Source organism: Eleutherodactylus coqui, chromosome 4 (genome assembly GCF_035609145.1).
Source record: "Eleutherodactylus coqui strain aEleCoq1 chromosome 4, aEleCoq1.hap1, whole genome shotgun sequence".
NCBI classification, from domain to species: Eukaryota; Metazoa; Chordata; class Amphibia; order Anura; family Eleutherodactylidae; genus Eleutherodactylus; species Eleutherodactylus coqui.
In genome coordinates this window covers 218974781-219001199 of record NC_089840.1, presented here as the reverse complement: position 1 = coordinate 219001199, position 26419 = coordinate 218974781, and the positions used below count along the sequence as shown (strand labels likewise).

The 26419-nt window shown below is 43.6% G+C and overlaps 1 protein-coding gene across 2 annotated transcripts in view; it reads right to left on the bottom strand.

Annotated features, from left to right (window-relative positions):
• The window catches only part of SGMS1 (sphingomyelin synthase 1), a 257624-nt gene that overhangs the window by 108598 nt on the left and 122607 nt on the right, over nucleotides 1–26419 (bottom strand). For both annotated transcript variants that reach the window (XM_066600773.1, XM_066600774.1), the window contains exon 2: nucleotides 13258–13328. The gene's annotated coding sequence lies outside the window, so the exon portion shown is untranslated. The remainder of the gene's footprint in view (nucleotides 1–13257; nucleotides 13329–26419) is intronic.

Sequence of the window (26419 nt, the reverse complement as noted above, 5' to 3'; positions counted from 1 at the left end):
TGTTATTCCTAGACTTCAAAGGACCTTAACTATAGGTCTCATGTGGGAATAACGATTAAGATTAAGACAAACAGCCCTGATAAGACCCTTTGAAGCCTCTGTATAAAGAAATGCTTTGTGATCTTTGATTAAAATACAAGAAATAACAGTTCTGTGCTGCTACCCAACACAAAGACCCCAAACCAATGTAGAATAAACAAAAACATAAGCGACAGGACATTGCCTTTGAACACTGTAGCGCCATTGTTGCACTGAAATAGTATTTAGCTGCACAAACAGTTTTTTTTTTTGTTCCTAACTATCAGCAATATCTAAAATTATATTAAGTAGCAAAGGCACCGAGAGCAGAGGAACCCCACTGCAAGAACATTCTGCACAGGGTTATTAAACATTAGCTTCCCCATTTGAAACACTCATGACTCTCATTTAATGACACTCAGATGCATAAATTTCACATCAATGGAAACATAAACTCAAAAACTTTTGCTGAACATCATCAAAAATATTTTCCACATCAGATGTGTTCAACAGGAATCCCCCTTTGTCACTCGAAAAAAACCACAGAGCCTGTAGTGAAGTTCTGCCACCCTCGTTGTAGCGTATCCCGAATGACTGATGCAATGGCTTCTGGAATGCCGCAGATCATACATGGTGGGTCGAAAGGGGGCTGAGGCGTAACTTGAAGCTTCTGGGCCCCAATGCAAAACCTGTAACAGGGCCCCCAACTATAATGGTTTATTCATAGTACTGGGCTCCCTATATGGAGAAGAGAGGGCTTATGGGCCCCCTAAGGGTCCTGGACCCAGGTGCAACCGCATCCCCTGCACCCTCTATAGTTACGCCAGTGAAAGGGGGTATGTAGACTAACACTCGCTAAGAGAGAAATATCACAAAGTGTAAGGTCCAAGCAATGTGTAGGCCAAGGAAGAAGTTCACGGTCGTCACGACTTGCATAGCCAATCCATCTCTTTGGTAGTCGCCTATTGAGCTCACTTATGACTTCATTGTGAAAATGAAGGGGAAGGGGGGGGGGGGGGGGGCGTCTTCTTGGAAGAGGACAGCTGGGATTTCCTGTTCCGGCAAAAGCCATATCTGTAGCGTCCAGGTCCGAAATGCCCGGGATTGTTTCCTCATGGAAATAGAAGGGCCTGGATACTTTCCTCGAGATTATAGCACAAAACACGTTCAACCCGGTGGAGTCGTGCATACGTTCTACGTAGCCATGTGGGTTTTCCCCTCCCCAGATTCTGACATTACGTTTGTTAACTGTGCCCAAAAGGTGGAAAACGTCTACTTCACTAAGCAGTCCATGGAACCATTGCTTTCCATTACAGTTTCCATATTCTCGTATTACAATCGGTAGGAATAACATCACAAATGTTTGCACGGAATCTTCCACACAGTCGGCTGTGGGGCGTCCAATTCTCAGCTCGCTCTGACGGTGGACTTCTGAGGACTTTATGTGACACTTGCATGGACGCGCTTCGCTGTTTCCACGCTCACTGGTGGATGGCCGGATGATTTTTGCTTGCACATGCAACCTTTTTACCCCTTTCGAATTGTGTGCCTGTGAGTGGATCTTCACCAAACTTTGTTCGAAAATGACCTTTCACACCAATAACAGTCGGGTTGACATGAAAACCGAGGACATAACGCTCTCCTGTCTTCATTGGCAGCCATTTAGTCCCCCTAGTGATGAATACGGCAGAAAAAAACTTTTTGGGCCTCATTTAGCAAAACTGCAACTTAGCAATTGCCCATGGCAACCAATCACAGCGCAGCTTTCATTTTACCTCAGTAGCTTGTGAAATAAAAGCTGTGCTGATTGGTTGCAAGGACCATCTTACTATAATTTACATACATTTGAGTTATGAGTGTTTCAAATCATGAAGATAATTTGTAATACCTCAGTTTATGGACCTATGGTCTCTAGAAGCTCACCACCGATTACGGCCCTTATAGATCTCTCCAAAGGTGACAACACATTACATGAAAGTCGGTTGATGGTTGCACAACCACTGAACAACTGATGGTCTAGTGAACAATCGTATCTCAGACATCTTACATTTTACTCCATGTTAGTGATCGCAGTTGTTCAAAACCGGCCATACGTGTTCAATTACACCGGGCGATGGATGAAAGATCTTTCTGGGAACATTCTTTGAATAAAACTCACGGACAACAAAAAAAAAAAATTTTCACCCAACTATTGGAAGAAAATTTTCAACCACAGCAGACTTCTTTCCAGACTTTTACAGTCTGTCATTAGTCGGAGAAATTGATCCTTCATTGTTAAATTTCACCCGACAAATGGTAGTTTTGGTTGAAAATGTCAAATTTCATCAACTTTAAACTAAATGTCTATGGGCACCTAAAACACTTCAGTAACTGTGAGCCATGGAATTCATTCACCTAATCCCTTAAATGTGAACTAATAGGCAGTAAAAATCATCTTTTAGGTAGCCCTTCCATCTACGGAGTCTATGGGCAGCTACAAAAGTTGGAATTGCTGTTGTTGTTAGCCGTTTAGTCATTCACGACCCTCAGCGACCCTCCCTCCCTCCATGTTTTTCGGTTTTGCGCTGCTTCTTCAGTGCTGCGATATCCATGACAGTATCAGCTTTGACAGTATCAAGTCATTGTGTCCTTTGGCGGATAGGATGGCTTGATACGGTCAAAGCTGATACTTCAAAGTTGCCATAAGATATGTCTATAGGTCTCATGTGGGATTAACTATAGACTGAACTACTATAGGTTGGTCAGCTCTAGCTACACATGGAATCAAAAATACCATCAAGTTGCAATGGAGCCAAACCTGGCCTAACCTAAAAGCCCCTATATACTGCCTTGTGTTAAGAAATACCTTCCTTTACAAAACATATTGTACAAACGTTGCGAAGAGAATAGAAAAAAAATGAATAAACAGCAAACCACCGTCAGAATAAAATACGGCATCTACTAGATTAAATTCAAGAGCTGCAGACTAACTGGCACCATACATGTAATGAGGCAACAGTCACACTGTATACCAGACAGCCAGTAGAATGCTGCTGACTAATTTTTTTCCAAATTTGTGATATAGTCCATTTAGCTTAAATAGTGAATATCACCATTTTTTTTTTCTCAATTCATTGAAACCAGAGATCGTGAAAGATTTTGCATTAAGGGGCCTAGTGTGGCGCAGAATGATAAGGCAGCAGAATGCAGTCCTAAGCTCTCACTCAAGACATGAAGGTTGCAAGTTCAATTCCCGCGTGGTTCAGGTAGCCGGCTCAAGGTTGACTCAGCCTTTCCAAGGTCAGTAAAATGAATACCAAGCTTGGTAGAGGGTAATAAATAAAATTACCTGAAAGCGCTGCAGAATAAGTTGGAGCTATACAAATAATTACCCCCCTTCCAACCCCCTATACAAATAACAAGTCCCCCCCTTCCCCTCCCTCCCTATACAAATAACAAGTCCCATTTTTTTAATTGATTTTTATGTTCTGATTGTAGAATTTTTTATTCTGTCATCTGCACATGATTATGGGGGCGGCGAGCTTTCCTGTGCTCCATTTAACAGCATTTAGAGAGATGCTTAAACCCCATTGGTTAGACCGTTTTTACTTATTCTGTCGATATCTGGAATAAGTTAACTTCTCGGAATAACTCCTTTAAGTGTTAATATACAATGGAGCCCTGGACTACGAAGAACAGGTCTTGCCCAGAAAGGAGAGTGGTTGAAAAGATCATCTTCATCTAGGCATTAATACTATCTTTAAAAGCATCATGTGAGACTTTTACTATTGATGACCTATCTTCAAGGATAGGCTATGACTAGTTTATAGTCGGGGGTCTGCTGCTCAGGATCCCTGCAGAGTAGCAGGTTCCCCAAAAGCGCTGTCAACATTCATCGGCCTATTTTGCTACTAAAAGGCACAGTACCCATTGAATTCAATGAAAGCTGTGCCTGCAGTACCAAACCAGGCCACTGCAATACGAACATCACTATTTGCTTCCAGCACTGTCCATACGGACAGCTGACCCAAGAATCAGCTGATCGTCATGGATCCGGAGTAGCGGACCCCTGCCAATGACTTATTGATGACCTAACCTTTGGACTATCAATAGTAACAATCCTGGGCAACCCCTTTAACATGCACTATACAGTAGTTGCAAGTGAATACATACATATTTGCCGATAGACAGAGTTTAGCTAAGCATCTCCTCCTACGGCTCTTATCAGCAGGGTTGCAAGTCTTGGCATATCATAGATTTATTAACTAGACGAGAGCACTCTTGGCTAATCAGAGGGCCGGGCTCGAGAGGGTTCACATGGCGCTAACGTCTGCCTTTGTTGATTCGTTCTCTTCTGAATGAGTCTATGCAAAATGTGCTTTGCAGAAGCAATGGAAAGTTATAAGAAATACACTTGTCTGGGTCCTTTAAATAACAGCAGCCAAGTTAACAGTCCCCTGATGTCATCTTGGAACCAAGAGCAAGTCTGGCTGTGACCGGCAGCAGTCACTAAATAAGCTCTAATGGCTTCATCAATGACAGCCCCAGGAAAACACGTCTCTGTGCTCTACAAACCACAGGCAGAAGTACATGCCAAATGTGCTCTTAGATACTTTTGATTTTCTCCCCACAAGGCTTTCACTGCTTTTCTCATTAGCAGAGAATAATCCATTTACAGGGAATGACGATATTCATACGTGTTGCTTTACAGCACATTTGGAGAGTCTTTATTGCTAGATCAGTGCTTTACTACAAGTATATTATTTATTAGTTGGTGCAAATTGCTCCGAGGTGCCAATGATGATGGAAGTTTCTTTGGCCAAGAGGGATCAGATGAGTTCATTTAGCAGGGCCAAGAGGAATTAGTAAGAAGCTGCGGCGCATATACTTAGTGTTCATTGGCCAATGTAGCACAGCCCCAAGGTAGGCACTTCGGGGAGAAGGTGGCATCCATGCATTTAGTGGATGCATTCAATCTGTCTGTGTATGGATTCTGGCTTGGTTTCCTTTTTTCAGTCATTTTATAAGGCTTGTATAAAGAGTCAAACATTGACTTGCAGGAATGCTGCCTTTCAATAGGTGGTGCTGCAGAGGTATTGTTCCATCTTCCTTATTTGCATATTTCCCAGAGGAGCATGGATGGCCTTATAAGTCTCCTCACACACCTTTTAGGTTCTCTCCTTAAGGAGAAATGATAGCTTTCCCAACTTTGGATGCATTCAGTAATATAGCTATATATTAGAACTGATATAGCCGGCTTTGCCCGAGTTAATTAGATAGAACTGTTTACGTGTTGTTTACACGGAAAATTTTATGAAGTCCACGTTACTTTAGAGGAACTGAGGAATAAAAACTGTATACACATAGAGGAGCGTTAGATTCTTCTCAGGCTGCATGTACCGATGTCCCTCTGCAAAATGTGCCACCCTTACCCCTCTCGTCACTTAGGACCTGAAGAATGCTCGCGGCAAATTTCATGCTTGTACGACACCGAGAATTTACATTACATAGTGGTGCACTTACTTTTGCAATTAGCATTGAATTATCGAGTTGTGACCCCGTTACGTTTCCTATTTAGGACCTAAAGAATGCTCCTGCCAAATTTCATGTTTGTACGGCACCGCGGGAAGTCACAGAATTAGATTAGTTACATTACAAAGGGGTGCCAATACCTTTGCAATTAGTATTGAATTTTCAAGTTGTGATCCCTTTACTTTTCCTATTTAGGGCCTAAAAGACCTAAAAAATGCTCCTGCCAAATTTCATGTTTGTATGACAGCAGAAAGTTAGAGAATTAGTGGCAAGTCAGTCAGGGCTTTCATATATATATATATATATATATATATATATATATATATATAAATAAATAAAACACAACACCTAATATAATATGCTCTTTTCTAATGATTGATCTACCTAAAAATGCCTGTGCATGCCACTAAACCTGATCAAGCCAAGTCATACAAATCAATCTTTAAATACCACTATATGCAAGTTATGACAATTATAAAGTTATCCGGACACATCACGCAGTCAGCGCTTCATCTCCAACCCTCCTGGTTCGATGGAGACTCAGAGAATGCTGGTTCGGACATACGTCAGCTTGGCAAGATGCCAGTCATGGCGGAGCGTTGATTACGGATATGGACAGACGACTATTCTATGGGTATTTGCGTATAACGCTGCGTATTGGATTTTGGCTAGATCAGATTTAGGATACTGGGTGAGGATGGGGGAGAGAGGGGCGATTGTAAACATTATTAGTTCATGTAATAAGCCACAATGGCAGTTTAGACGTACAAACAGAGTTGACAGGTTCCCTTTAAGAACTATTTCCTTATAACATGTGTGTGTTACAGATAATATGCTAAATATCTAAGGAATGAAAAGCTTATAAGCCTTACCCAGATAATTAACATCAAGAACATCGAGCTGCAATTCTAAACTGCATTTCAAAGTCCCTACATACTTACATGCATGTATTAGAAGGAAAACCTTAAAAGTTCTATTCCAGCTCGTACCCACCTGAAGACTCAGGCTTGAGAGGGATTAAATAGAACCTTGTACTACTTTTCAATGCATCATAACAGTCCAAGAAGAGCTGAAATTAATTGGCGTCACTTCTCTGCAGCGTCTTCAAACTGCCAGCCTACGCCATATTAAAAGGAAAAGAATGGGATGAACCACAGACTACTTTTAGGACACATTTAGACAATGTTCACACTAGCGTCTTTTTTTTCAGCTCTAGCTGGTCTATTGTGGGAGCAAACTGATAGCTTTCCGTTTAACATTGCTGTCAATAGAAAAGAGACAAATGAATATGAATCCGTTTTGCTTCCTTTTTTTTTTTTTTAACTGGAGGCAAAAGAGAAGCGGTCTGTGGTTTAGCTTTAAAAACAGATTGGCGATGGAAAATTGACAAACTTTGAAACTGTAAGGCTGCTTTCACATCTGCAGCAGGGGTCTTGTTTTCCTGCTCCATTTGGGGAGTAGTAAAGGGGAATCCCCTGGCAAACAGGTCCATCTTATGGCAAAACTGAACAGCGCTGAATGGACCCTATTGACTACAATGTGCTCTGTTTGGTTTCTGCTTAGCTGCCCAGCATTTTACCCCACCCCCCAATGTTGATCCATAGGAAGGCAAAAAAAAAAACCAATGAGGTAGAAGCCAATTTTCCCCATTTAAGGGGAAAAAAATTCTTCCCAACTCCAATCTGGCAACTGGAATCACCGACCCTTCTTAAGTTATTAATGATTAAGATATAATACTGTATCACTCAAGAAAGGTATCCAGGCCCCTCTTGTACTCTTCTCAAATTTGCCATCAACATGTCCTCAGGCAGAGCGTTCTATAGTCTCACTGCTCTTACAGTAAAGAACCCACTTCTATGTCAGTGTAGAAACCTTCTTTCCTCTAGATGAATAGGCAACGATGTATCTGCCTGTCTAAACAGGCTGCACGAGAGCGAACTAGCTAGCGATGACGTCACTCGCTCGTTTAAACGAGAATCGGCTTGTCTAAAAGCACCCATAGTCTTCAGTTTCAATACAGGTCTATGGGCACAAAAGCTGAAGTGTTTTCTTTCTGTTTAGCTGCTTCCATGACGGAACAGCAAGACGGAAACAGAAAGTCACTAGAGTGAACTTAATCTTACAGGCGCATGGTAACGTAAAACAGATCAAATGTCAGGAACCAGCAGGGAGCAAAGTGCCTTCTGCACATGATGGCCGATTTCAACAGCTCCAACTGAACTCAATAATAGTTTTTGGAATGCTACCTCCAGTGGTTGCTGCAACCATAAAGAATTTTATATCTCTATGCAGAATATTTGGAGCTCGGCAACTAAAAACTGAGCAACAACCCTTAAAAGAAATTTATATTATGAAATTAATGAGCCATCAATAAAAATAAAACAATAGTTAAAACTATAGACACTTTAAGCATTTAGCTGAAAAGGACATTTAGGAGGAGTCTGCACTGTCACTTGCTCTCAGCCAATCACTATCACTAGAGTGATCTCAGCAGTGCTGATTGGCTGATGGACCTACAATCCTCACAATATTCTCAAAACGTCCTTTTCAGTTGAATGTAAAACTCAGCATTTAACCAGTTGGAGTCAAGCTGTGTAATAGAAGCTCTTTGTGGGTATGTTCAAGTAATCACTTAAATTAGGTGATACTCAAGAGGTATTGTAGTCTTATCAATTAGGTATGCCTAATTATGATTTGATGCATTGGAGAAGAGTACAGTGAGAAACACTCAAGTGAGGTTTCCAAGCTCTCCTGTTTTATTGTTACAATGCAAAAGGTTATATAGTATGGCATCCTCCACAAAATTAACAGGTCAACAATTCAAAGTTCACAGCATGTGTGATACTTCTGTCTAAAGGTACTTTAACACACAAAGGTAATCTTTCAAATGGCCAAAAGACTGAAATATTTAGCGATCTATTTGCATAAAGTGTCAAAGTCCATTAACACTTTATCATCCCCATTTGCATGTAAAAGGACCTCCATGAGTTGTTTGCATAGCTTGGAGTGTGGGTAAACACATGCTGGGCTCTGCAAACAGCTGATGCAACATTGTATTGTACTCCTCAAGGCCGCTGTCACATTCCATTGTTCTCCTTGCGGCTAGTGTAAGCATGCGGCGAAGAGAACATCCTGCCGTCTATTGAAAGAGGAGTGAAATACATTCAAATGGAATGTATCTGCTCAGTAAAAACCATCGTTCAAACAAAAAGTGTACGATGCCTGCGTTTACATGTAACAATTATCGCTCATTTTCGGCCGTTTGGACAAATTATGGACAATAATCGTTGTGTGTAAAAGGGCCTTTGGTAAGGCCACCTGCACATGAACGGATATGTGTTTCGGAATCCGTGGTCAGCGTCTGCACTGCGGATCCGCAGCAAATGCTGTTTGTTACATGTTATGGAAAAGGGTTTCTTCCAGCACATGAGCGGAATCGAATGAGATCTCCGCTCGTGAAGGAAAAATCGCAGCATGCTCCATTTTCATGCGAATTCCGCGCGGACGGCTCCTATTGAAGTCAATGGAATCCATCTGACCTGCGGCCCTTCCACATCATCGCCTAGCGATGGTGCAAGAAATATAAACATTTGAAAAAAAAAATCTGTACTGTGCAAGTCCGACGGCAAGCTGTGCGGACCATCCGTAGTACAGATGAAAATGAAAGAAAGTAGGTAAGCAGGGTCGCTGGCCAGAGTCAGGGCCAGATTCTGCTGTAGGATCCTGCATGCAGAATCCAGCTCTGCCGTGTGCAGGTAGCTTAAAACACTACAAAGGTTAATTATGACAAAGCTGCATGCTCAGCGTCTGGGGCCCTGTTAATGAAATTTCACTACAATCTTGTGTTTTTGCACACGTACTTCTTGCTAGGCACACGGCACAAATAACATGCACACAATACTACTGCATAAAATAGAATTTGATACTTTCACCAGGTATCTTAAAGGGGTTGTCTCGCGGCAGCAAGTGGGTCTATACACTTCTGTATGGCCATATTAATGCACTTTGTAATGTACATCGTACATTAAATATGAGCCATACCAAAGTTATTCACTTACCTGCTCCGTTGCTAGCGTCTCCGTCGCCATGGATTCGTCTAATTCTGATGTCTTCTTGCTTTTTTAGACGCGCTTGCGCAGTCCGGTCTTCTCCGTGTTGAATGGGGCTGCTCGTGCTGGAGAGCTGCTCCTCGTAGCTCCGCCCCGTCACGTGTGCCGATTCCAGCCAATCAGGAGGCTGGAATCGGCAATGGACCGCACAGAAGACCTGCGGTCCACCGAGGGTGAAGATCCCGGCGGCCATCTTCGCAAGGTAAGTAAGAAGTCACCAGAGCGCGGGGATTCGGGTAAGTACTATCCGGTTTTTTTTTTCAACACATGCATCGGGTTTGTCTCACGCCGAACGGGGGGGGCTATTGAAAAAAAAACAAAACCCGTTTCGGCGCGGGACAACCCCTTTAAGTAAGGTTTACTATCTGGAAAGGTTAATATGAAAATTGAAATGAACTGTGACTTGTAGCAGATACATTCCAGACATGTGCTTTCATTACAAGAGATACTTTCTCACTGCATAGATTGAGACGAAGCCAAAGAGGCCTTGAAGAACGGCCTTCAGCTTTTTTTAGTCTTCAGATTTCAAAGGTTTTTGTAAAAACAAAGTAAAACTTTCCAGAGTGCTGTGGTCATCGTGCCCGCTTGTATTCCACTAATGTCATTAGCAACAAGATGTGTTGATATTTCTATATATTACAGTGAACTGGCCATATGCTAATTGCTGTTTGTACAGTGTAACATAAATGAGATTTCAGTCGATGCCCGTGGGAACCCCTTCCTTGTGCTAACATTTTTTTTATGCCGTTTTCAACCTGATTAATAGGCTGGATACACAGTTCTCTCCAGGACAGAAAAAATTGCATTTTCTAACTAGCCCTGAGCTAAACAGCTGGTAACTAAAGGAATTCTCTCCGCTATATTTTGGCCTAGTATCCCAATATACGTAAATGTGCGACGTCCTGAGCATTACCTTTATCCTCTTCCAGTCCAGCCCCCATATCAAGGTATTGCCCCAAAAGTTTCTTGTGTGTGGTATAGAAATTAGCCCCATCCGTCCGATGAGTGGTCCCCTCTGCCAGCGGCCCAGGCTCTCTCCTTGCCCTATTCTGCAAAAATAACACCCCTTTCCTACTGAGTGACACTTCAAGCTCTGCCTGAAAATTGGTAATTAAAGGGTTAAAGGAAATCTGCTGGCTCAGGCATTTTTCAGGTTTCCAATTTTCTTTTCATCCTCATCATTCAAAAGTTGTAACTTTATATTTCTGTCCACAGCACCATGTTAGGGCTTGTTTTTTGAGGGTCAGGCTGTATTATTTTAATGGTACCATTTAATGTGCTAATGACCTTAGCGGCGACGACGGCGCTTGTGCAGTCATTTAGATGACTGTCGTCCCATCTTAACCCTTTCCAATCCACTGTCTGACGTCTGAAGACATTCTGATTGAAGGCTGTACAGCTCCGATGTCGGAAGACGTCCGGCAGGGTATTCATACTGTATATTACTGGCTGCTCGGGGGCCTCTCCAGCATGTCGCATACTGCAGTACTGGCTCTAGCCAGCAGATGGCACCATTGTGAAATAGCAGAAAGAGAAAGCCCCCTAGGAAACCCTGAATCCAAAATTGGATTGCAAAGGGTTAAAGGGACATAATGGAGGACGGGAGATCGCTCCAATCTAGTGGTCAGTGCTTTTAACTGCAGGTACAGTTCTCATTCATTTTAATGTTAGCTGCACCTGCAATTACCAGCACCGGCCAATGCATAGGGGTCAGATAATCTGCTTTTGCTCCCCATCCGATCAGCTATTGATTAGCAACAATTGCCTGGAAAGTAAAAATGTTTTTTTTTCTTTTTTTTTAACTTGGACAACCCCTTTAAGACAGACTGGCTGTTACTGTCCTACTGCCTAACCACCACCGCATGGTGCACTTATCAGTCTCTCTCACATTTCCTAGATTTTCGGAGGAAAGCGAAACCAGCACCAAGGGAAGGCAAGGAAACTTGGCTTGGAAGTAGTCTCTAACGGCTATAATAACCACCTTCAGGCTTTCTTCAGTCACAATGTCTATACAAAGAAAAAAAAAAAACACTAAAAAAACCTCAAATGAATATAAGTAACGATACGACGGAGCGGGATGAAAAACCACATTACATAATATAAACCTTGTAACATAAGGCACTGAAAAGGCCAGAACACACATTGCATCCAGTTGGGAAACAGCAAAGGCCAAGAAATGAAAGCAACGTAACCCAAGGAGCAGTCATGCAACATATTATCATCCTCATACAAATAAGAGGATGGCCTTATTGCCCTAAGCCACGGCTCTGGACGTCACAGGGTGAAGCCGCTTCAGTATACATTGCACTGAGCTTGTAAAAGGTCAAGAAAGCCCAACAGCAAAAGTCACCACCCTGACTGCAAGAAGGGAAAAGCTCCAGCACAACACATGCAGCGTGTCGGAGGAGCTGGGCTAGTTTATTGTAAACATGCTTATTACAACTATTTAATGAAATGTGAATACATTTTTTTATTGGAGTGGCCCTTTAAGAAACCTTTTTGGAAATTCACTGCTGTCAAAACTCTCAATAGTTGTATTGAAAAAAGATCAGACATGAAGTGGGTTCATGAAAACGTGCACAAAGAAAAAGCAAAGACTGTCCAAGAAAAATCATACTCATTTCTAACTTTCACACACTTAGGCCCAACGGGCGGACTTAATATGCGGAATCTGCGCAGAGGATCCGCAATTCAAAGTGGCCATAGGGAGGCATCGGCATCCGCAACTGAATTTAAGCATGCCGACTTGATTTGTGGACCGTTTGGAGCGAAAAACAAATCGCAGCACGCTGCATTTCAGTACGGATTCCGTGTGGATGGGCTCAATAGAAGTCAATGGATGCGGATGATTCGCAGTGCATCTAGAAATACAATTGCGGATGCATGGAGGATTTGAAGGTTAAAAATCAATTAGGAAGGTGGGGGAAAGGCTAGGAGATAGGGTAGCGGATTTTTTTCTGCGTGGATGATCCGCAGTACACCCGCGCAAAAAAACATTACATCCGCGATTTCCCGCAAAGTTTTCTGTGATACAATGCGTATAAAAAAAAAACAAAAAAAACACAGCAAGTTCTTATTTTGGACCTTCCCTTGGGAGGAATCACCTGTTGTTACCTATGGGACCTTTAAGATTGGCGGGGGTCCATCATTCGGGACCTTGTCTGATGCAGAGAACATTGCTGTAGCGCGTTATGAAGTGAGGGCAGCGGCAGTCACACACATGCACCCTCACTTTATGCATCTCAGTGGGACCACCAGAGATAACGGAGCGCCATCTGTCACATTAGAAGCATTAGATGATGACCAGAAGGACGATTCCTGCTAGTTGTAACACTTCCAATGCTTTTTACTACTAAGCCATCACCGGCCAGAACATGGTGACATCTGAGCCTCAACACTGGTCAAAGTCCATGCCAATTAGTCTCAATGTGTAATCTGCTTGTCCCCGGGATGAAACATAGCACTAACACAAGCACAAAAGCAATCAGTTCTGCTGCTAGATTGCCTTACTAAGCTGGGAAAGGCTCAATAGATTGTTCTTAGTACTGGGAAAAGGTAAAATCCGTCTGACAGGCGGGATGGTTATTGACCAGGCTCCTTGAGATACACATACACTTACTTCAAGTGATTTTCACGGTCTACTCCTTGTTCTTTTTAGGTCCATGTTGCTCTCGTTGTCAATAGGTTTTACTGTAGGAAAAAGACAAAACACTAAATACAGAGAAACTTCTACATATACAGTCCTACATGCAACCAAATGATATTAACCACTTTTTTTGGTTTTGTCATAATCCTAACCACCTAATAAAGGCAGGGCATCAATAGCAGATAGGCTGGGATCCCCACCAATCAGTTGCTTGTTGGGCTGGTTGCTTTGTTGAGCGCTCATGTACTGAGCTGATGAGTGCAGGAAGCAGACAGCTCCATTCTCACTGCAGTGGCCAGACTTGGTATTACATATGGCCTGCAGTATCCAGCCTGGCCACTACTGTAGGAACAGAGCCATCTATTTCCTGCAGAAACCAGCTCAGTGCATTGGCCCAGAGAATGAGGCGGTTCACCTGATCAGCGCTGGCCATTCTCAGAGCAGTCCATAATGGCATTTTAAAAAAAATACGGTGGGCACCAAAAAACAGCAGAACAGAATAATGGCCAACACAGGTAATATATCTTCTCCACCCTCCTGTCCCAGGACAGAATGCTGCCCCAAAACCAGAGGGTCGCTTTAAAGTCAATGAATAATAAATACGTATCCAAAAAAGATTCTATTAAAAATATGACTTTTCTGTTAAAATACAAGCTCATGAACGGCGACCGTATACGTATAGACAGAGCAATATAGCGGTATGTGGGAAAGACATTATTCTACTTTAGCGCACGTGAAATGTTACTCTTGGAACATCTTTGGAATAATTGTGAGTTTGTCCGGCTGACCATCTGCCAGTAGAGCCTCACACCCATGTTTATATACTGTCAGTGGAGGTATCAGGAATGTCAACACTATCACTCCACACCAGCAGAGGATTGGCTGCAGAACACTCCGCACAGTTGATCTTTGTGTACATATTTCTGCTTCTGTATGTAAACCCTTGTACAGGTTGTGCAATCCTCTCCGGTAGAAGCCATGCACCGTCCGTGGTGACCAGCGCGGTGTGCACCGCCTACTCAGCCGCTTCCTCTCCGGGAACCAATCCGAAAGGAGCACTAACCCCGAAGTACTACGCTTTAACCCCTTTGACATGGCCAAATGAGGGCTAGTATTTTTTATTTTTTTTAAAGGTGGGGGGGAGTTATAATTTTTTTTAACCCCTCACTGCATTTTGTATCGTTGTACCGCAATTAGTTAACCACGGTACAATACCGCCATTGATTTCCGCGTTTCTAAAGCTGCAGTTTTCACGTGCTGTCTGTTCTATTTTGGCGCATTGTAGCGCTTTCTAACGCACCTCATCACCCATGACCGTAAACGGGTGCGTTAAAAAGCGCTGTCAAATGCTGTGACGTGTGTTCGAAAATGCTGCTCAAAATTGTGGTAAAAACCGCTGCGATTTCGGGCACCATTCTCACTCTCACGTATAGCATCAGCAAAACGCCGCACTTTTACTAGCGTTTTCAGACTGTGTATGACGGCAGTTTTTAAAGACCTAATTACTGTGATGGGTGATGAGGTGCATTAAAAAAGTATGGAAATGTGGCAAAATGGAGCAGGCAGCATTCAAAGATCACGGTGTTTTCGAGCGCATGTCTGCAATGGGAGCATTATACTGTGATTTCTGCGACATTCAAAATGCTGCGGTAATCGCGTTAAAAAGCACACGCGTGAGAGTTCGGTAAAGCTCACTTCATATGGGCGAATGCGATACGGGGTCATGAATCCAGCCCCTAATTGCGCTCCCCACCATGTAAATTCACTAGGCAGGCGAGGCGTTTTTCATATGACAACAGCCTCAGCACCACTTTGGGGATGAACTCATATGTATGACCCCATTTAAAAAAAACGGGGTTCATATTTGCCCTATTTTATTGCCCGTGTGAAGCCAGCCTTAAGAGCAATTGTTTTCTGTCCACAGGGCATGTTCATTTGCACGCGGCAAACACACACACCAAATGGCTAATAAGTTACAGATGTGGTCTTTTCCCACCGGAATTAGTGTCTCACGCACCTCCCTGCGTATTCTGCGCACCCCTCACGCACCTCCTTGCATGTTCTGCGCACCCCTCACGCACTTCCTTGCGTATTCTGCGCACCCCTCACGCACTTCCTTGCATATTCTGCGCACCCCTCATGCACCTTCCTGCGTATTCTGTGCACCCCTCACTGATTTCTCCGGGGACCTTTGGTGTGTAAATGTGCAGAAAGATGGAATAGTCTCTCTTTTTTCCACGATACGCAATATATGCAGATGTGAAATCAATGGGTTCCTTTAAGTGCATTTTGCGCATGCAGATTTTGCAGGCGCAAATACGTCTACGTTAAGTACGCACTCTGGGAACCCCTACCTTGGGGGTGCAGTATTTTATGCAGTGCTGTTCCCTCCCGCGTGGGATCGTAGTGCTGCAGATTTCCTCTTCTGGAACCTGTCATTTTTTTCACGTCAAATTACACAGCAGAACAGAAAACAGATTTCACAATTAGAGAGCGCGGCGAATAATCTGAAGCCGCAGCGCTCCGAGGCTCAAAGAAAGAATCATTGTGCAAAGGAAACCAGCATTCCCATGACCTCCCTGCTGCCGGCGACTTCAGCACTGCAAACAAATAGTCCAGCTGTGTGGTCCTGACTGATCTCGTAGAGATCACCCCGGGACAGCTGAAGGCTCCAGTCAACACACACGAAAAATGGGGCTTGGACTGGGTTGGCCTTAAAAATAATATTTGTGCAGCAAAATTATTAGTGCAGCCTCTCCCTTCCTCTCCTCGGCCTCTTATGATGTTAATAAAACCGTGAACGTGTCACTTTTAATGGCGCACAGTATGGTGGGGGGTACTGGCTCAATATTCACGATGACAAGGCTAAACACACCAAGTAGCAGCATGGAATGCCCCCTTATCTGCATATCTCGAGGCAGGAAGGGGATCAGCTGCATAATTAGGGCCTAAAAACTATATGGGATCCAAAGGGTTAAAAAATAAAGACTTTCCCGAAATATAAATGACTAAAAAAAAAAGTCCACAGCGGCATTCTAAGGCCAGAATCACGCGGACGTATTTGCACGCACACTATGCAGTGAATAGAACCCATTGATTTCACTGGGTTCGTTCACATATGCGGACTTTTCGTGCGCATTTTGGTCGCGCAATAGATATACACAGCATGCTGTATTTTCCTGCGCAGGGGGGAGAGCATGTATTGAACTCCTTAAACTAGTTCAATACTTGAGAGCATCATTTCGCATGACTTGCACACGCAAAAAAGTACAATAAAAACTGTAGTTGCACACGCAAATATGTAATGCCCATTCCACAAAAGTGCAACACAAATGTGCGTGCAAATATGCATACGCTCATGTGAATCGGGCTCAGGCTAGAATCACAGGGGGCATAAATGTGGCCAAAATGTGCCGACACCCGTATGTTTTGGCTGTTGGGTTAATTTGCATGCGCAAATGCATCACGCAATTCTGCATGCGAATACGTAGGCTCATAGTTTAGTGTTCTTATGTTTTGCAGATGAGCTGTTTTCCTGCATATTCGTGGCTCATTTGCACAAGCCCATTGGTTTCAGTGGCTCTCGTGCTGCGTAAATACACAGGAAATGGAGCATGTCGCGTATATTTTCGAAAATGCGTGCGCAAAATACGGACTGGTGAATGAATCCATTGAAATCAATGGATTCTATTAACTACATATCGCATACATATATTTTGCGTGTGCAACACACTGCGGAAATACGTCCATGTGAATCTGGCCTCAGGCCGGTCTTAAAGCTACAGTACCAATCAAAATTGTCTGAATCTGCAGACAAACTTCTAAGGGGACCTTTGCCTGGGGTCCTGTAATGGGGGGGTCTTGGGTATCCTCCAGGTACAATCTGTAGTCAGCTGAGTTATAGTCCGCCATCTAAATAACCTACACAATCACTTCTGGTCATTTTCATTGGTACCATCTAAGGGTACATATGGCTCTTTTTGATTCCTTTTATTGTGTTTTTTGAGATGCAAAATGAACAAAAAGGTTTTTCCGCCTTTTTTTAGGGTTTTTATTTGTTACGGTTATTGATGTGCAGTATAAATAGTGTGTTTCTTTCTCTTTGAGCTAGTTCTTACGAATAAGATACCACCAAATATCTTGATGGGGTTTTTTTTTCATTTTAAATTAAAGAGAGAAATGTGCGCAAAAAGATTTTTTAAAAATATTTTTAGTTCGTCTTTTTTTTACATTTCTTTATGTCCCAGAAAAGCTGTGATCACTATGATAATGTACTGCAATACTCATGTACTGCAATGTATTACCACTCACAACAGCAATCACAGGCCATGGTGCACCCGGTCACCAGTATCTGATGATCGTACAGGCTGATGACATCACAGAGGAAGCACGCTCCATCTGTGAACCTTTTACATGCCGCGATCTACATTGATTGCTGCATGTAAGGGTCTAAGAGTGGGAAATAATGTTCTCGGGCCACAAACTGCGCTACTTTTCAGTCCAAAAAAACTGAAACCTGATGTAATGGAAGCAAATGGAGGTCTAACTCAGGCATGAAAGCAGCTGCACCAGACTGTCATCTTCATACTACAAGCCGTTCAGAAATAATGTGTATAATGGATGGCACGATCCGCAGTATTTGTAAAGTCCTCTGTTATTCTGAAGCAAATATACGAGTCCGAAAATAAATACATGATGCAAATTCCAAAGCAAATAATGAAAACCATACAAGTCATTCTCCCAAGGCTCAGAGTAATGTAGTGTCTGAGTGCCCGGCATCATCCCTCCACAAGGGGGAGCGACCACAGTAAGTGGCGTACCGGAGCAGCTCTCCCAGCTCCCGCTGCACACTCCCACGTCTCTGGCCATGTGACCGCATGGCGTGGTATACTGCACACATTTATGTGTTTCTCTCATTTCAGGGACAACTCTTGTGTAAAACTAGATCATCATTAGTGACTCTGTGTCTATAAACTATTCTACAAACTCTGCAGGCGCAGAGACAGAGCGCTACATTGTGAATTCAACAGGATTCCCGATACCGAGTGAAGTGCATTGTAGGAGCTACACTGTAAGGGCCCCTTTTACACTTAAGTGCCCAGCAGTCTTCGAAGTAATTATCACTCTTCTGCTTTCACACAGGAACAAGCATCGCTCAATGAATGGCGGTGAAGCGCGCCGAGGATCGCTTCTGCCCGCCCGCCTCCACTGACAGTAAACAGGCAGTCATTCATAGATCAACTACTGCCTGTTTACACGGAATGATCATCATTTTTTGGCCTGCTAAAATTAAACTATAAGTGAACAAATGATTGTTGGTGGTTCAGTCGCGGGCAGGTTGTCACGATCCAGCGAGAATCTGAACAATAGTCGTTCTGTGTAAAGTCATGACAGCACTTGGCATTCTCATTCACATAACTGGTGCTGAGCTACAATACCAGGTCAAAGGCACATATATATATATATATATAATGGAGGGGGGGTACGGACTCCACTCTATGTGGTTCAGAGACAGGTGGAACCATCGTTACAGGCCCCTGTGTCTGTTGGAACCATTACCAGATGCTTGACGGAAGGACATTTGATCTAATGGCCCCCATTACATGTACGGCCTCTGACACCCATCGTCATATTCGTTTGAAGTGATGTCATGAACAAGAAAACTGGATGCTACGGAGTGATCCGGGTTGTCTTCAGCGACTAATCTAGGTTTAGCTTGGGTGCGACGATGGCCATGTTCATGTCTAGAGACCTTGGGGTGAACGCCTTAATCCTGCCTTTGCTGTGCAGCGGCACACTGACCTCATTGCTTGTGTGATGGTCTGGTGGTCCATCGCATACGACAGTCGGTCACCACTAGTAGGGGTACGAGGGACAATGGCAGCTCAGCGATATGTTCAGGACATCCTGCAGCCACGTGTTCCTCTCATGGCGGCTTCCAAGAGGCAGCAGGATAATGGTCGGCCGCATACAGCAAGGAAGTCACAGGAATGTCCCCACAACTTCTGTGGCTGCCCGGTCACCAGATTTATTGCCCACAGAATAAGTATGGGACCATCTGTGAAACCAACTTCAAGAGCCTACGAGTTTGCACAATCTAGAGGCTCAGTTACAGCTAATATGGAGCCACCATGCCCCCCATGTCACATCCTGTATCCAAGGTAGAGGTGGCCCAGCAGGGCACCAGAGCCTTCATGCCCGCCCGTATTGCATATTACATCTAAGCTAGAGGCGGCCCAACAGGGTACTAGATCCTCCATGCCCACACTTATTACTTCTTACATCCATGCTAGAGGCGGAACAGGGTACTAGAGCCTCCATGCCTGCCCGTATCACATCTTGTATCCAAGCCAGAGGTTGTACAACAGGGTACTAGAACCTCCGTGCCCGCCCGTATCACATCTTATATTCAACCTAGAGGCAGTCCAACATGGTACTAGAGCCTCCATGCCTGCCCATATAACATTTTGTATCCAAGCTTAAAGGCGGTACAACAGGGTACTAGAGCCTCCATGCCCGCCCATATAACATTTTGTATCCAAGCTCGAGGTGGTAATACAGGGTTCTAGAGCCTCCATGCCTGCCCATATCACATCTTGTATCCAAGCTAGAGGCGGTAATACAGGGTTCTAGAACCTCCCTTGAAGGGGTCGGTTCTCTACAATAAATTCTCCTTTTGTTCTGATATTGTAATCCCTTACTTATAACAACATTACAATCACAGAGAAAGTTTTGTTCCATTCCAACAACTTCTAGAGGAGGGATTTATTTTGACGATGAGTGTAGATCCCATTATTTGCATGAGCTGGTCTGAAAAAAGACTTGTATGTATGATAAGCACACATACACACAGGTTGGGAGGAAGCATTGGGGGTTACTTATTATAGACAATTCAGCAGCACATGGCGCTAGACATGTTTTGTGCCACATTTAGGATGCCTGTCCACGGCCGTTGTGGTATCTGCCATGGGAGCAAGCGCCGGGAGCAGGAGCCGGCAACGGATCTCTGCTGTCCACCTATGTGACAGATAGCCTGACCGCGGAGAATCATGGCAATTCACAGCATGCTGAGAATTGCCGGCCACGAGTGGAGAATCACAATGATTCTCCGCTCGTGGACAGGGGGGCTGTGCTTTCCATAGCAACGCTATGGAAAGCTTCAGACAGCGTGGTTCGCCAGCGATTTACCGCTGGTGGAATCATGCCCGTGGACAGGAGCCCTTAGGCTAACTTCACATGAGCGAATGAAATATCGCGCAGAGAATTTCCCTGCGAGTGCGAGGTGTTTTTATCTGAAAACCGCCTCACATCACTTCAGGGAAGTAGGATGCCGGAGTCTCTCCCATGGTTTTCAACGTGGAAACCTTGCATCACATTGCTACCGCTAGGCCACATTTAAAACAATGGTAGTTGTGAAGGCATGCACAAAGATAGGATGTCTCACAACCCCAAAAAAAAAACTGCTGTGTATGATCCCATCCAAAAAACGGGCTTCACGTTTGTGCGAGAAATGTGCATCTCACAACGCACAAATATCATGCAAGGTTTTCGCTAATGTGAAGCGGCCTTACTATGCATTTTAAACACTTTCGGACACTTTTTTTTTTTGCTGTGTCCAAGAAAGGGTTGTTTCTTTGTTAAAAGGGGGTGTGGCCTAAATGACCCACAAAATTCTGGCAAATTGCACTAAAATTTTTCTGCAATTTTTGACGTTATGAAAGCCAACTAAAAGGTGGTTGACTGTTTAGACTAGATACTCCTAAAGTTGGACAGATTATTTTCTGTTTTACAGCATAGTGATTTTTCAGGTTTTAACTCTAAATTTTAATTTGGTTCAATATAAATCGGAAATTTTCTTCGTTTTTTTTCTCTTTTCTTCTTAATGCCACAAAAAAATTTAACCACAAAGCATTGGAAAGTGACTGATGTACCTACTTATTTCAGTGGGTTAATGAGGCATCTCTAATTAGGTCTTATGAGAAAATCAGTTGGTCCCTAGAACTGAAATAAGAAAAATTTGATGAGATGTAAGAGAGTTAGACTAGTAGACAGAAAATGATCATTTCAAGGCCACAATTAGAGATGAGCGAACGTGCTCGGCCCCGCCCCTTTTTCGCCCGAATACCGCGATTTTCGAGTACTTCCGTACTCGGGCGAAAAAATTCGGGGGGCGCCGTGGCGGCGCGGGGGGTTGCAGCGGGGAGTGGGGGGGAGAGGGGGAGAGAGAGGGCTCCCCCCTGTTCCCCGCTGCTACCCCCCGCACCGCCGCGCCTCTCCCCGCCCCCCGGCGCCCCCCGAATCTTTACGCGCGAGTACTGAAGTACTCGAAAATGGCGGTACTCGGGTGCGTAAGTACTCATTACGAGTACGTTCGCTCATCTCTAGCCACAATCTAACCATAAAAGCAAATTCTCACCCATTGGCCTACTCAGGGATTCAAGAATGTAGGTAGTCCCATGCAGCCTTCCTTTTGAGCAAGAAGTAATTTTATATTAAAATTATATATATATATATATATATATATATATATATATATATATATATATATACACACATATATACACACTACCGTTCAAAAGTTTGGGGTCACATTGAAATGTCCTTATTTTTGAAGGAAAAGCACTGTACTTTTCAATGAAGATAACTTTAAACTAGTCCTAACTTTAAACAAATGCACTCTATACATTGCTAATGTGGTAAATGACTATTCTAGCTGCAAATGCCTGTTTTTTTGTGCAAAATCTACAAAGGTGAATAGAGGCCCATTTCCAGCAACTATCACTCCAGTGTTCTAATAGTACAATGTGTTTGCTCATTGGCTCAGAAGGCTAATTGATGATTAGAAAACCCTTGTGCAATCATGTTCACACATCGGAAAACAGTCTGGCTCGTTACAGAAGCTACAAAACTGACCTTCCTGTGAGCAGATTGAGTTTCTGGAGCATCACATTTGTGGGGTCAATTAAACGCTCAAAATGGCCAGAAAAAGAGAACTTTCATCTGAAACTCGACAGTCTATTCTTGTTCTTAGAAATGAAGGCTATTCCATGCGAGATATTGCTAAGAAATTGAAGATTTCCTACAACGGTGTGTACTACTCCCTTCAGAGGACAGCACAAACAGGCTCTAACCAGAGTAGAAAAAGAAGTGGGAGGCCGCGTTGCACAACTAAGCAAGAAGATAAGCACATTAGAGTCTCTAGTTTGAGAAACAGACGCCTCACAGGTACCCAACTGGCATCTTCATTAAATAGTACCCGCAAAACACCAGTGTCAACATCTACAGTGAAGAGGCGGCTGCGGGATTTTGGGCTTCAGGGCAGAGTGGCAAAGAAAAAGCCATATCTGAGACTGGCCAATAAAAGAAAAAGATTAAGATGGGCAAAAGAACACAGACATTGGACAGAGGAAGACTGGAAAAAAGTGTTGTGGACGGATGAATCCAAGTTTGAGGTGTTTGGATCACAAAGAAGAACGTTTGTGAGACGCAGAACAAATGAAAAGATGCTGGAAGAATGCCTGACGCCATCTGTTAAGCATGGTGGAGGTAATGTGATGGTCTGGGGTTGCTTTGGTGCTGGTAAGGTGGGAGATTTGTACAGGGTAAAAGGGATTCTGAATAAGGAAGGCTATCACTCCATTTTGCAACGCCATGCCATACCCAGTGGACAGCGCTTGATTGGAACCAATTTCATCCTACAACAGGACAATGACCCTAAACACACCTCCAAATTGTGCAAGAACTATTTACAGCAGAAGCAGGCAGCTGGTATTCTATCGGTAATGGAGTGGCCAGCGCAGTCACCAGATCTGAACCCCATTGAGCTGTTGTGGGAGCAGCTTGACCGTATGGTACGCCAGAAGTGCCCATCCAACCAATCCAACTTGTGGGAGATGCTTCTAGAAGCGTGGGGTGCAATTTCACAAGCTTACCTCAACAAATTAACAGCTAGAATGTCAAAGGTGTGCAATGCTGGAATTGCTGCAAAAGGAGGATTCTTTGACGAAAGCAAAGTTTGATGTAAAAACGATGTTATTTCAAATACAAATCATTATTTCTAACCTTGTCAATGTCTTGGCTCTATTGTCTATTCATTTCACAACGCATGGTGGTGAATAAGTGTGACTTTTCATGGAAAACACAAAATTGTTTGGGTGACCCCAAACTTTTGAACGGTAGTGTATATATATACACACACACACACACACACACACACACACCCCCATTGTGGCCTTAGCAATACTCATTCAAGTGAATGGAGAACAGGCCAGGGATCATTCGAGCGGCCCGCCTCGGTTAACAGGAGTCCCTGAGACATTGAGCGGCTCCTGTTCACACGGCCTATCAGTCGCTTGGTTTTAGTTCTGGTATAAACCAAGCAACTCTGACGGATGAGCGATTTCTCAAGATTATCACCCCAGTTCGACGTTTCCAGGCAGAATTCGGGCGATGATCGGCTCGTGGGAACGTACCTTAAGTTTGCACTAACTTTTAGACAGTACTAGTACATAATCCCCATTCTATATAAAAGTTGCAGCATCATTCCTATTCATTTCTAGAAGGAAGCAAAGGGCATCAACCCAAAGTCTTCGAATTGTCCAACTGCTGACCTATTTCTATCCAACAACAGTAACTTGGCCAACACATTCTTACCAGGAGAGCTCATACTACCCACAGGTCATACATACCCCATCTGCTCCATATGTAAACACTTAACCCATTCTATGGCTTTGGTTCAGGGAACAGGGACTCCAAATAAGAGTGTGAAGTGACAGTCATGTATCAACCTGAGCCAGGATACAAACACTTGGAGACTGTAACCCTGTGCTGGGGGGGGGGGGGGGGGGGCAAGACCTTCTACCCAACATCAGTAACAAGAGGAGTTCAAAGAAGGTCAACCATCTCCATATCAGTTGGGATTATCGGCCAGGAAATGTGCACTTGAGTTTCCTCTTATGGCATCAAAACTGGTCTTCAGGGAAAGGCGGCCACAAAAGCATCTACTATTCCTCTTTTAGGCTGCATTCACAAAAGGCCAAAACTCGTGTGAATATGAACTCCATTCTTTTGAATGGAGTCACATGCACAAGCAATTTTTTCCCTCATAGTGATGCTGCAAGGTAAAAAAGAAAGTCGCTGCATGTCCTATTTTTTCACGTCCCTTCGAACGCATCACCCATTGCTTTCAATGGGACAGTTAAGCACATCACATGCTATGATGTGCTATATGATGTTTCCTACTCAAATCAATGGGAAACGCCAGTGGATTGTCCATCAAAAAGCGCCGGAGGATCACAATTTCACTGAGGTGATGTTAGGCGTTTTGCATGAAAACGCTTCACATTAGTGGGTGAAATGCACGCTCACAAGCAAGATATCAGGCCGGGGTTTCTCGGACCAATATAGGTGAGAGAGCCCTTAGGCCAGTGGAACACAGCCGGATTTGAATTGCGGAATCCGTGATAATTACCCGCAAGGCTGATCTGTGGCATTCCGCATACATTGAAAGAATAGGACATTTGCATGTCAGCGGATAGCGATTGTGATTCCTGCAAGTGGAATTAAAATTGCAGCATGTTTTATTTTACACACACGGAAGGCTTCCATTGAAGTCAATGGAAGCAGTCTGACCCGCGGCCCATCTCTAATTAATATTGTGGATAGGCCACGGGTACCCACGTTATCGCCTAGCAATGGCGCAGGAAAAACGCAAATTTAAAAAAAAAAAAATCTGTACTGCACATGAATGATGTAGAGTGTCTGTGGTAATCCACATTACAGTGAAGGACAGGTAGGCAGGGTCCCAGCTGGGGTCAGAGCCGGATTCCGCTGCGGGCTCCGGTTCACCCTTGTGCAGCTGGCCCTATTCATTCTATGACTAAGTGACTTTATAAAGTGAGTAAGCTCTAGGGATACAAAAGTTATTAGGAGAAATGTATCACACATATATTATACACACACACACACACACACACACACATATGTATGGTACACATACATATACATATATATACACACACACACACACACACACACACACATATGTACGGCACACATACATACACACTTATTTTTTTTACCTAATTAAAACCAAAAACAGAAAATAAAAACAGACTAGAAAAAAAAGAAAAAGTTTCCGATTCTTTTAAATCTATTTTCTGTATTTGACTATGGCAGCGGCCATTCTGCCTGAGCTGCTGTTAACAGCCTGTAGGCATCTGCTTTACAGCAGTTTCACAGACAACAGAAACAATAGACAAGAGATGACTCATTAATTTCTATGGTAGTGTAGGCATGCTCCGTGACCTTTACAGAGGTCATTGTGAACGGAGGGGGAGGAGGTGAGCTGTGACTAACATATACTGTGAGTAGTGGATCCTGTGTTATTATAAATCGAGAATCATACACACACATAAAATAAATATGTCACCTTCCATTGTAATCCTGCTTGTGACAATACTGAGAGGACAGTTGAAAAGTTTTTACTTTCAAACAGGAAGCGTCAGGCTTCTTATAGGGGCAGTGGTCAGGATGACACACTGGGGGATTTCATGATCACTGATAGCTTATTTTTTATATAGATAGTGACACTATCTATATAAAAGCAAAACTTTTAAAACTTTAAAAAGCATAGCATAAAAAAAGGAAAAAGCAAGCCACGCCGTTCCCACATCTCAAAGTCCAGAAACCGTGTAGATCATATGCTGCTTGCATAACTCCCATTCACGTCTATGGGAATTATGTAAGCAGTATACCACAGGGTGTTCAGCTGTTCATGTAACTCTAGTAACACTGCAAACATCTAAGCTATAAGATTAGGAGATAGGAACAACCCCATTAAAGGGATTGTCCAGTTGTAAACTATGTATGACCTCTACCTCACCCACAAAGCTCTGCATGGCGCTGCACCAGCATACATCGCCTCCCTCCTGTCAGTATACCACCCAGCCCGCTCACTCCGATCCGCTAACACACTCAGACTCAACACCCCTGTAATACGAACCTCACATGCTCGCCTACAGGACTTCACCAGAGCAGCACCCATCCTCTGGAATGCTCTACCCCAAGGCATCCGGACAATTCACGATGCACGAAATTTCAGACGTGCCTTAAAAACGCACCTCTTCAGGGAAGC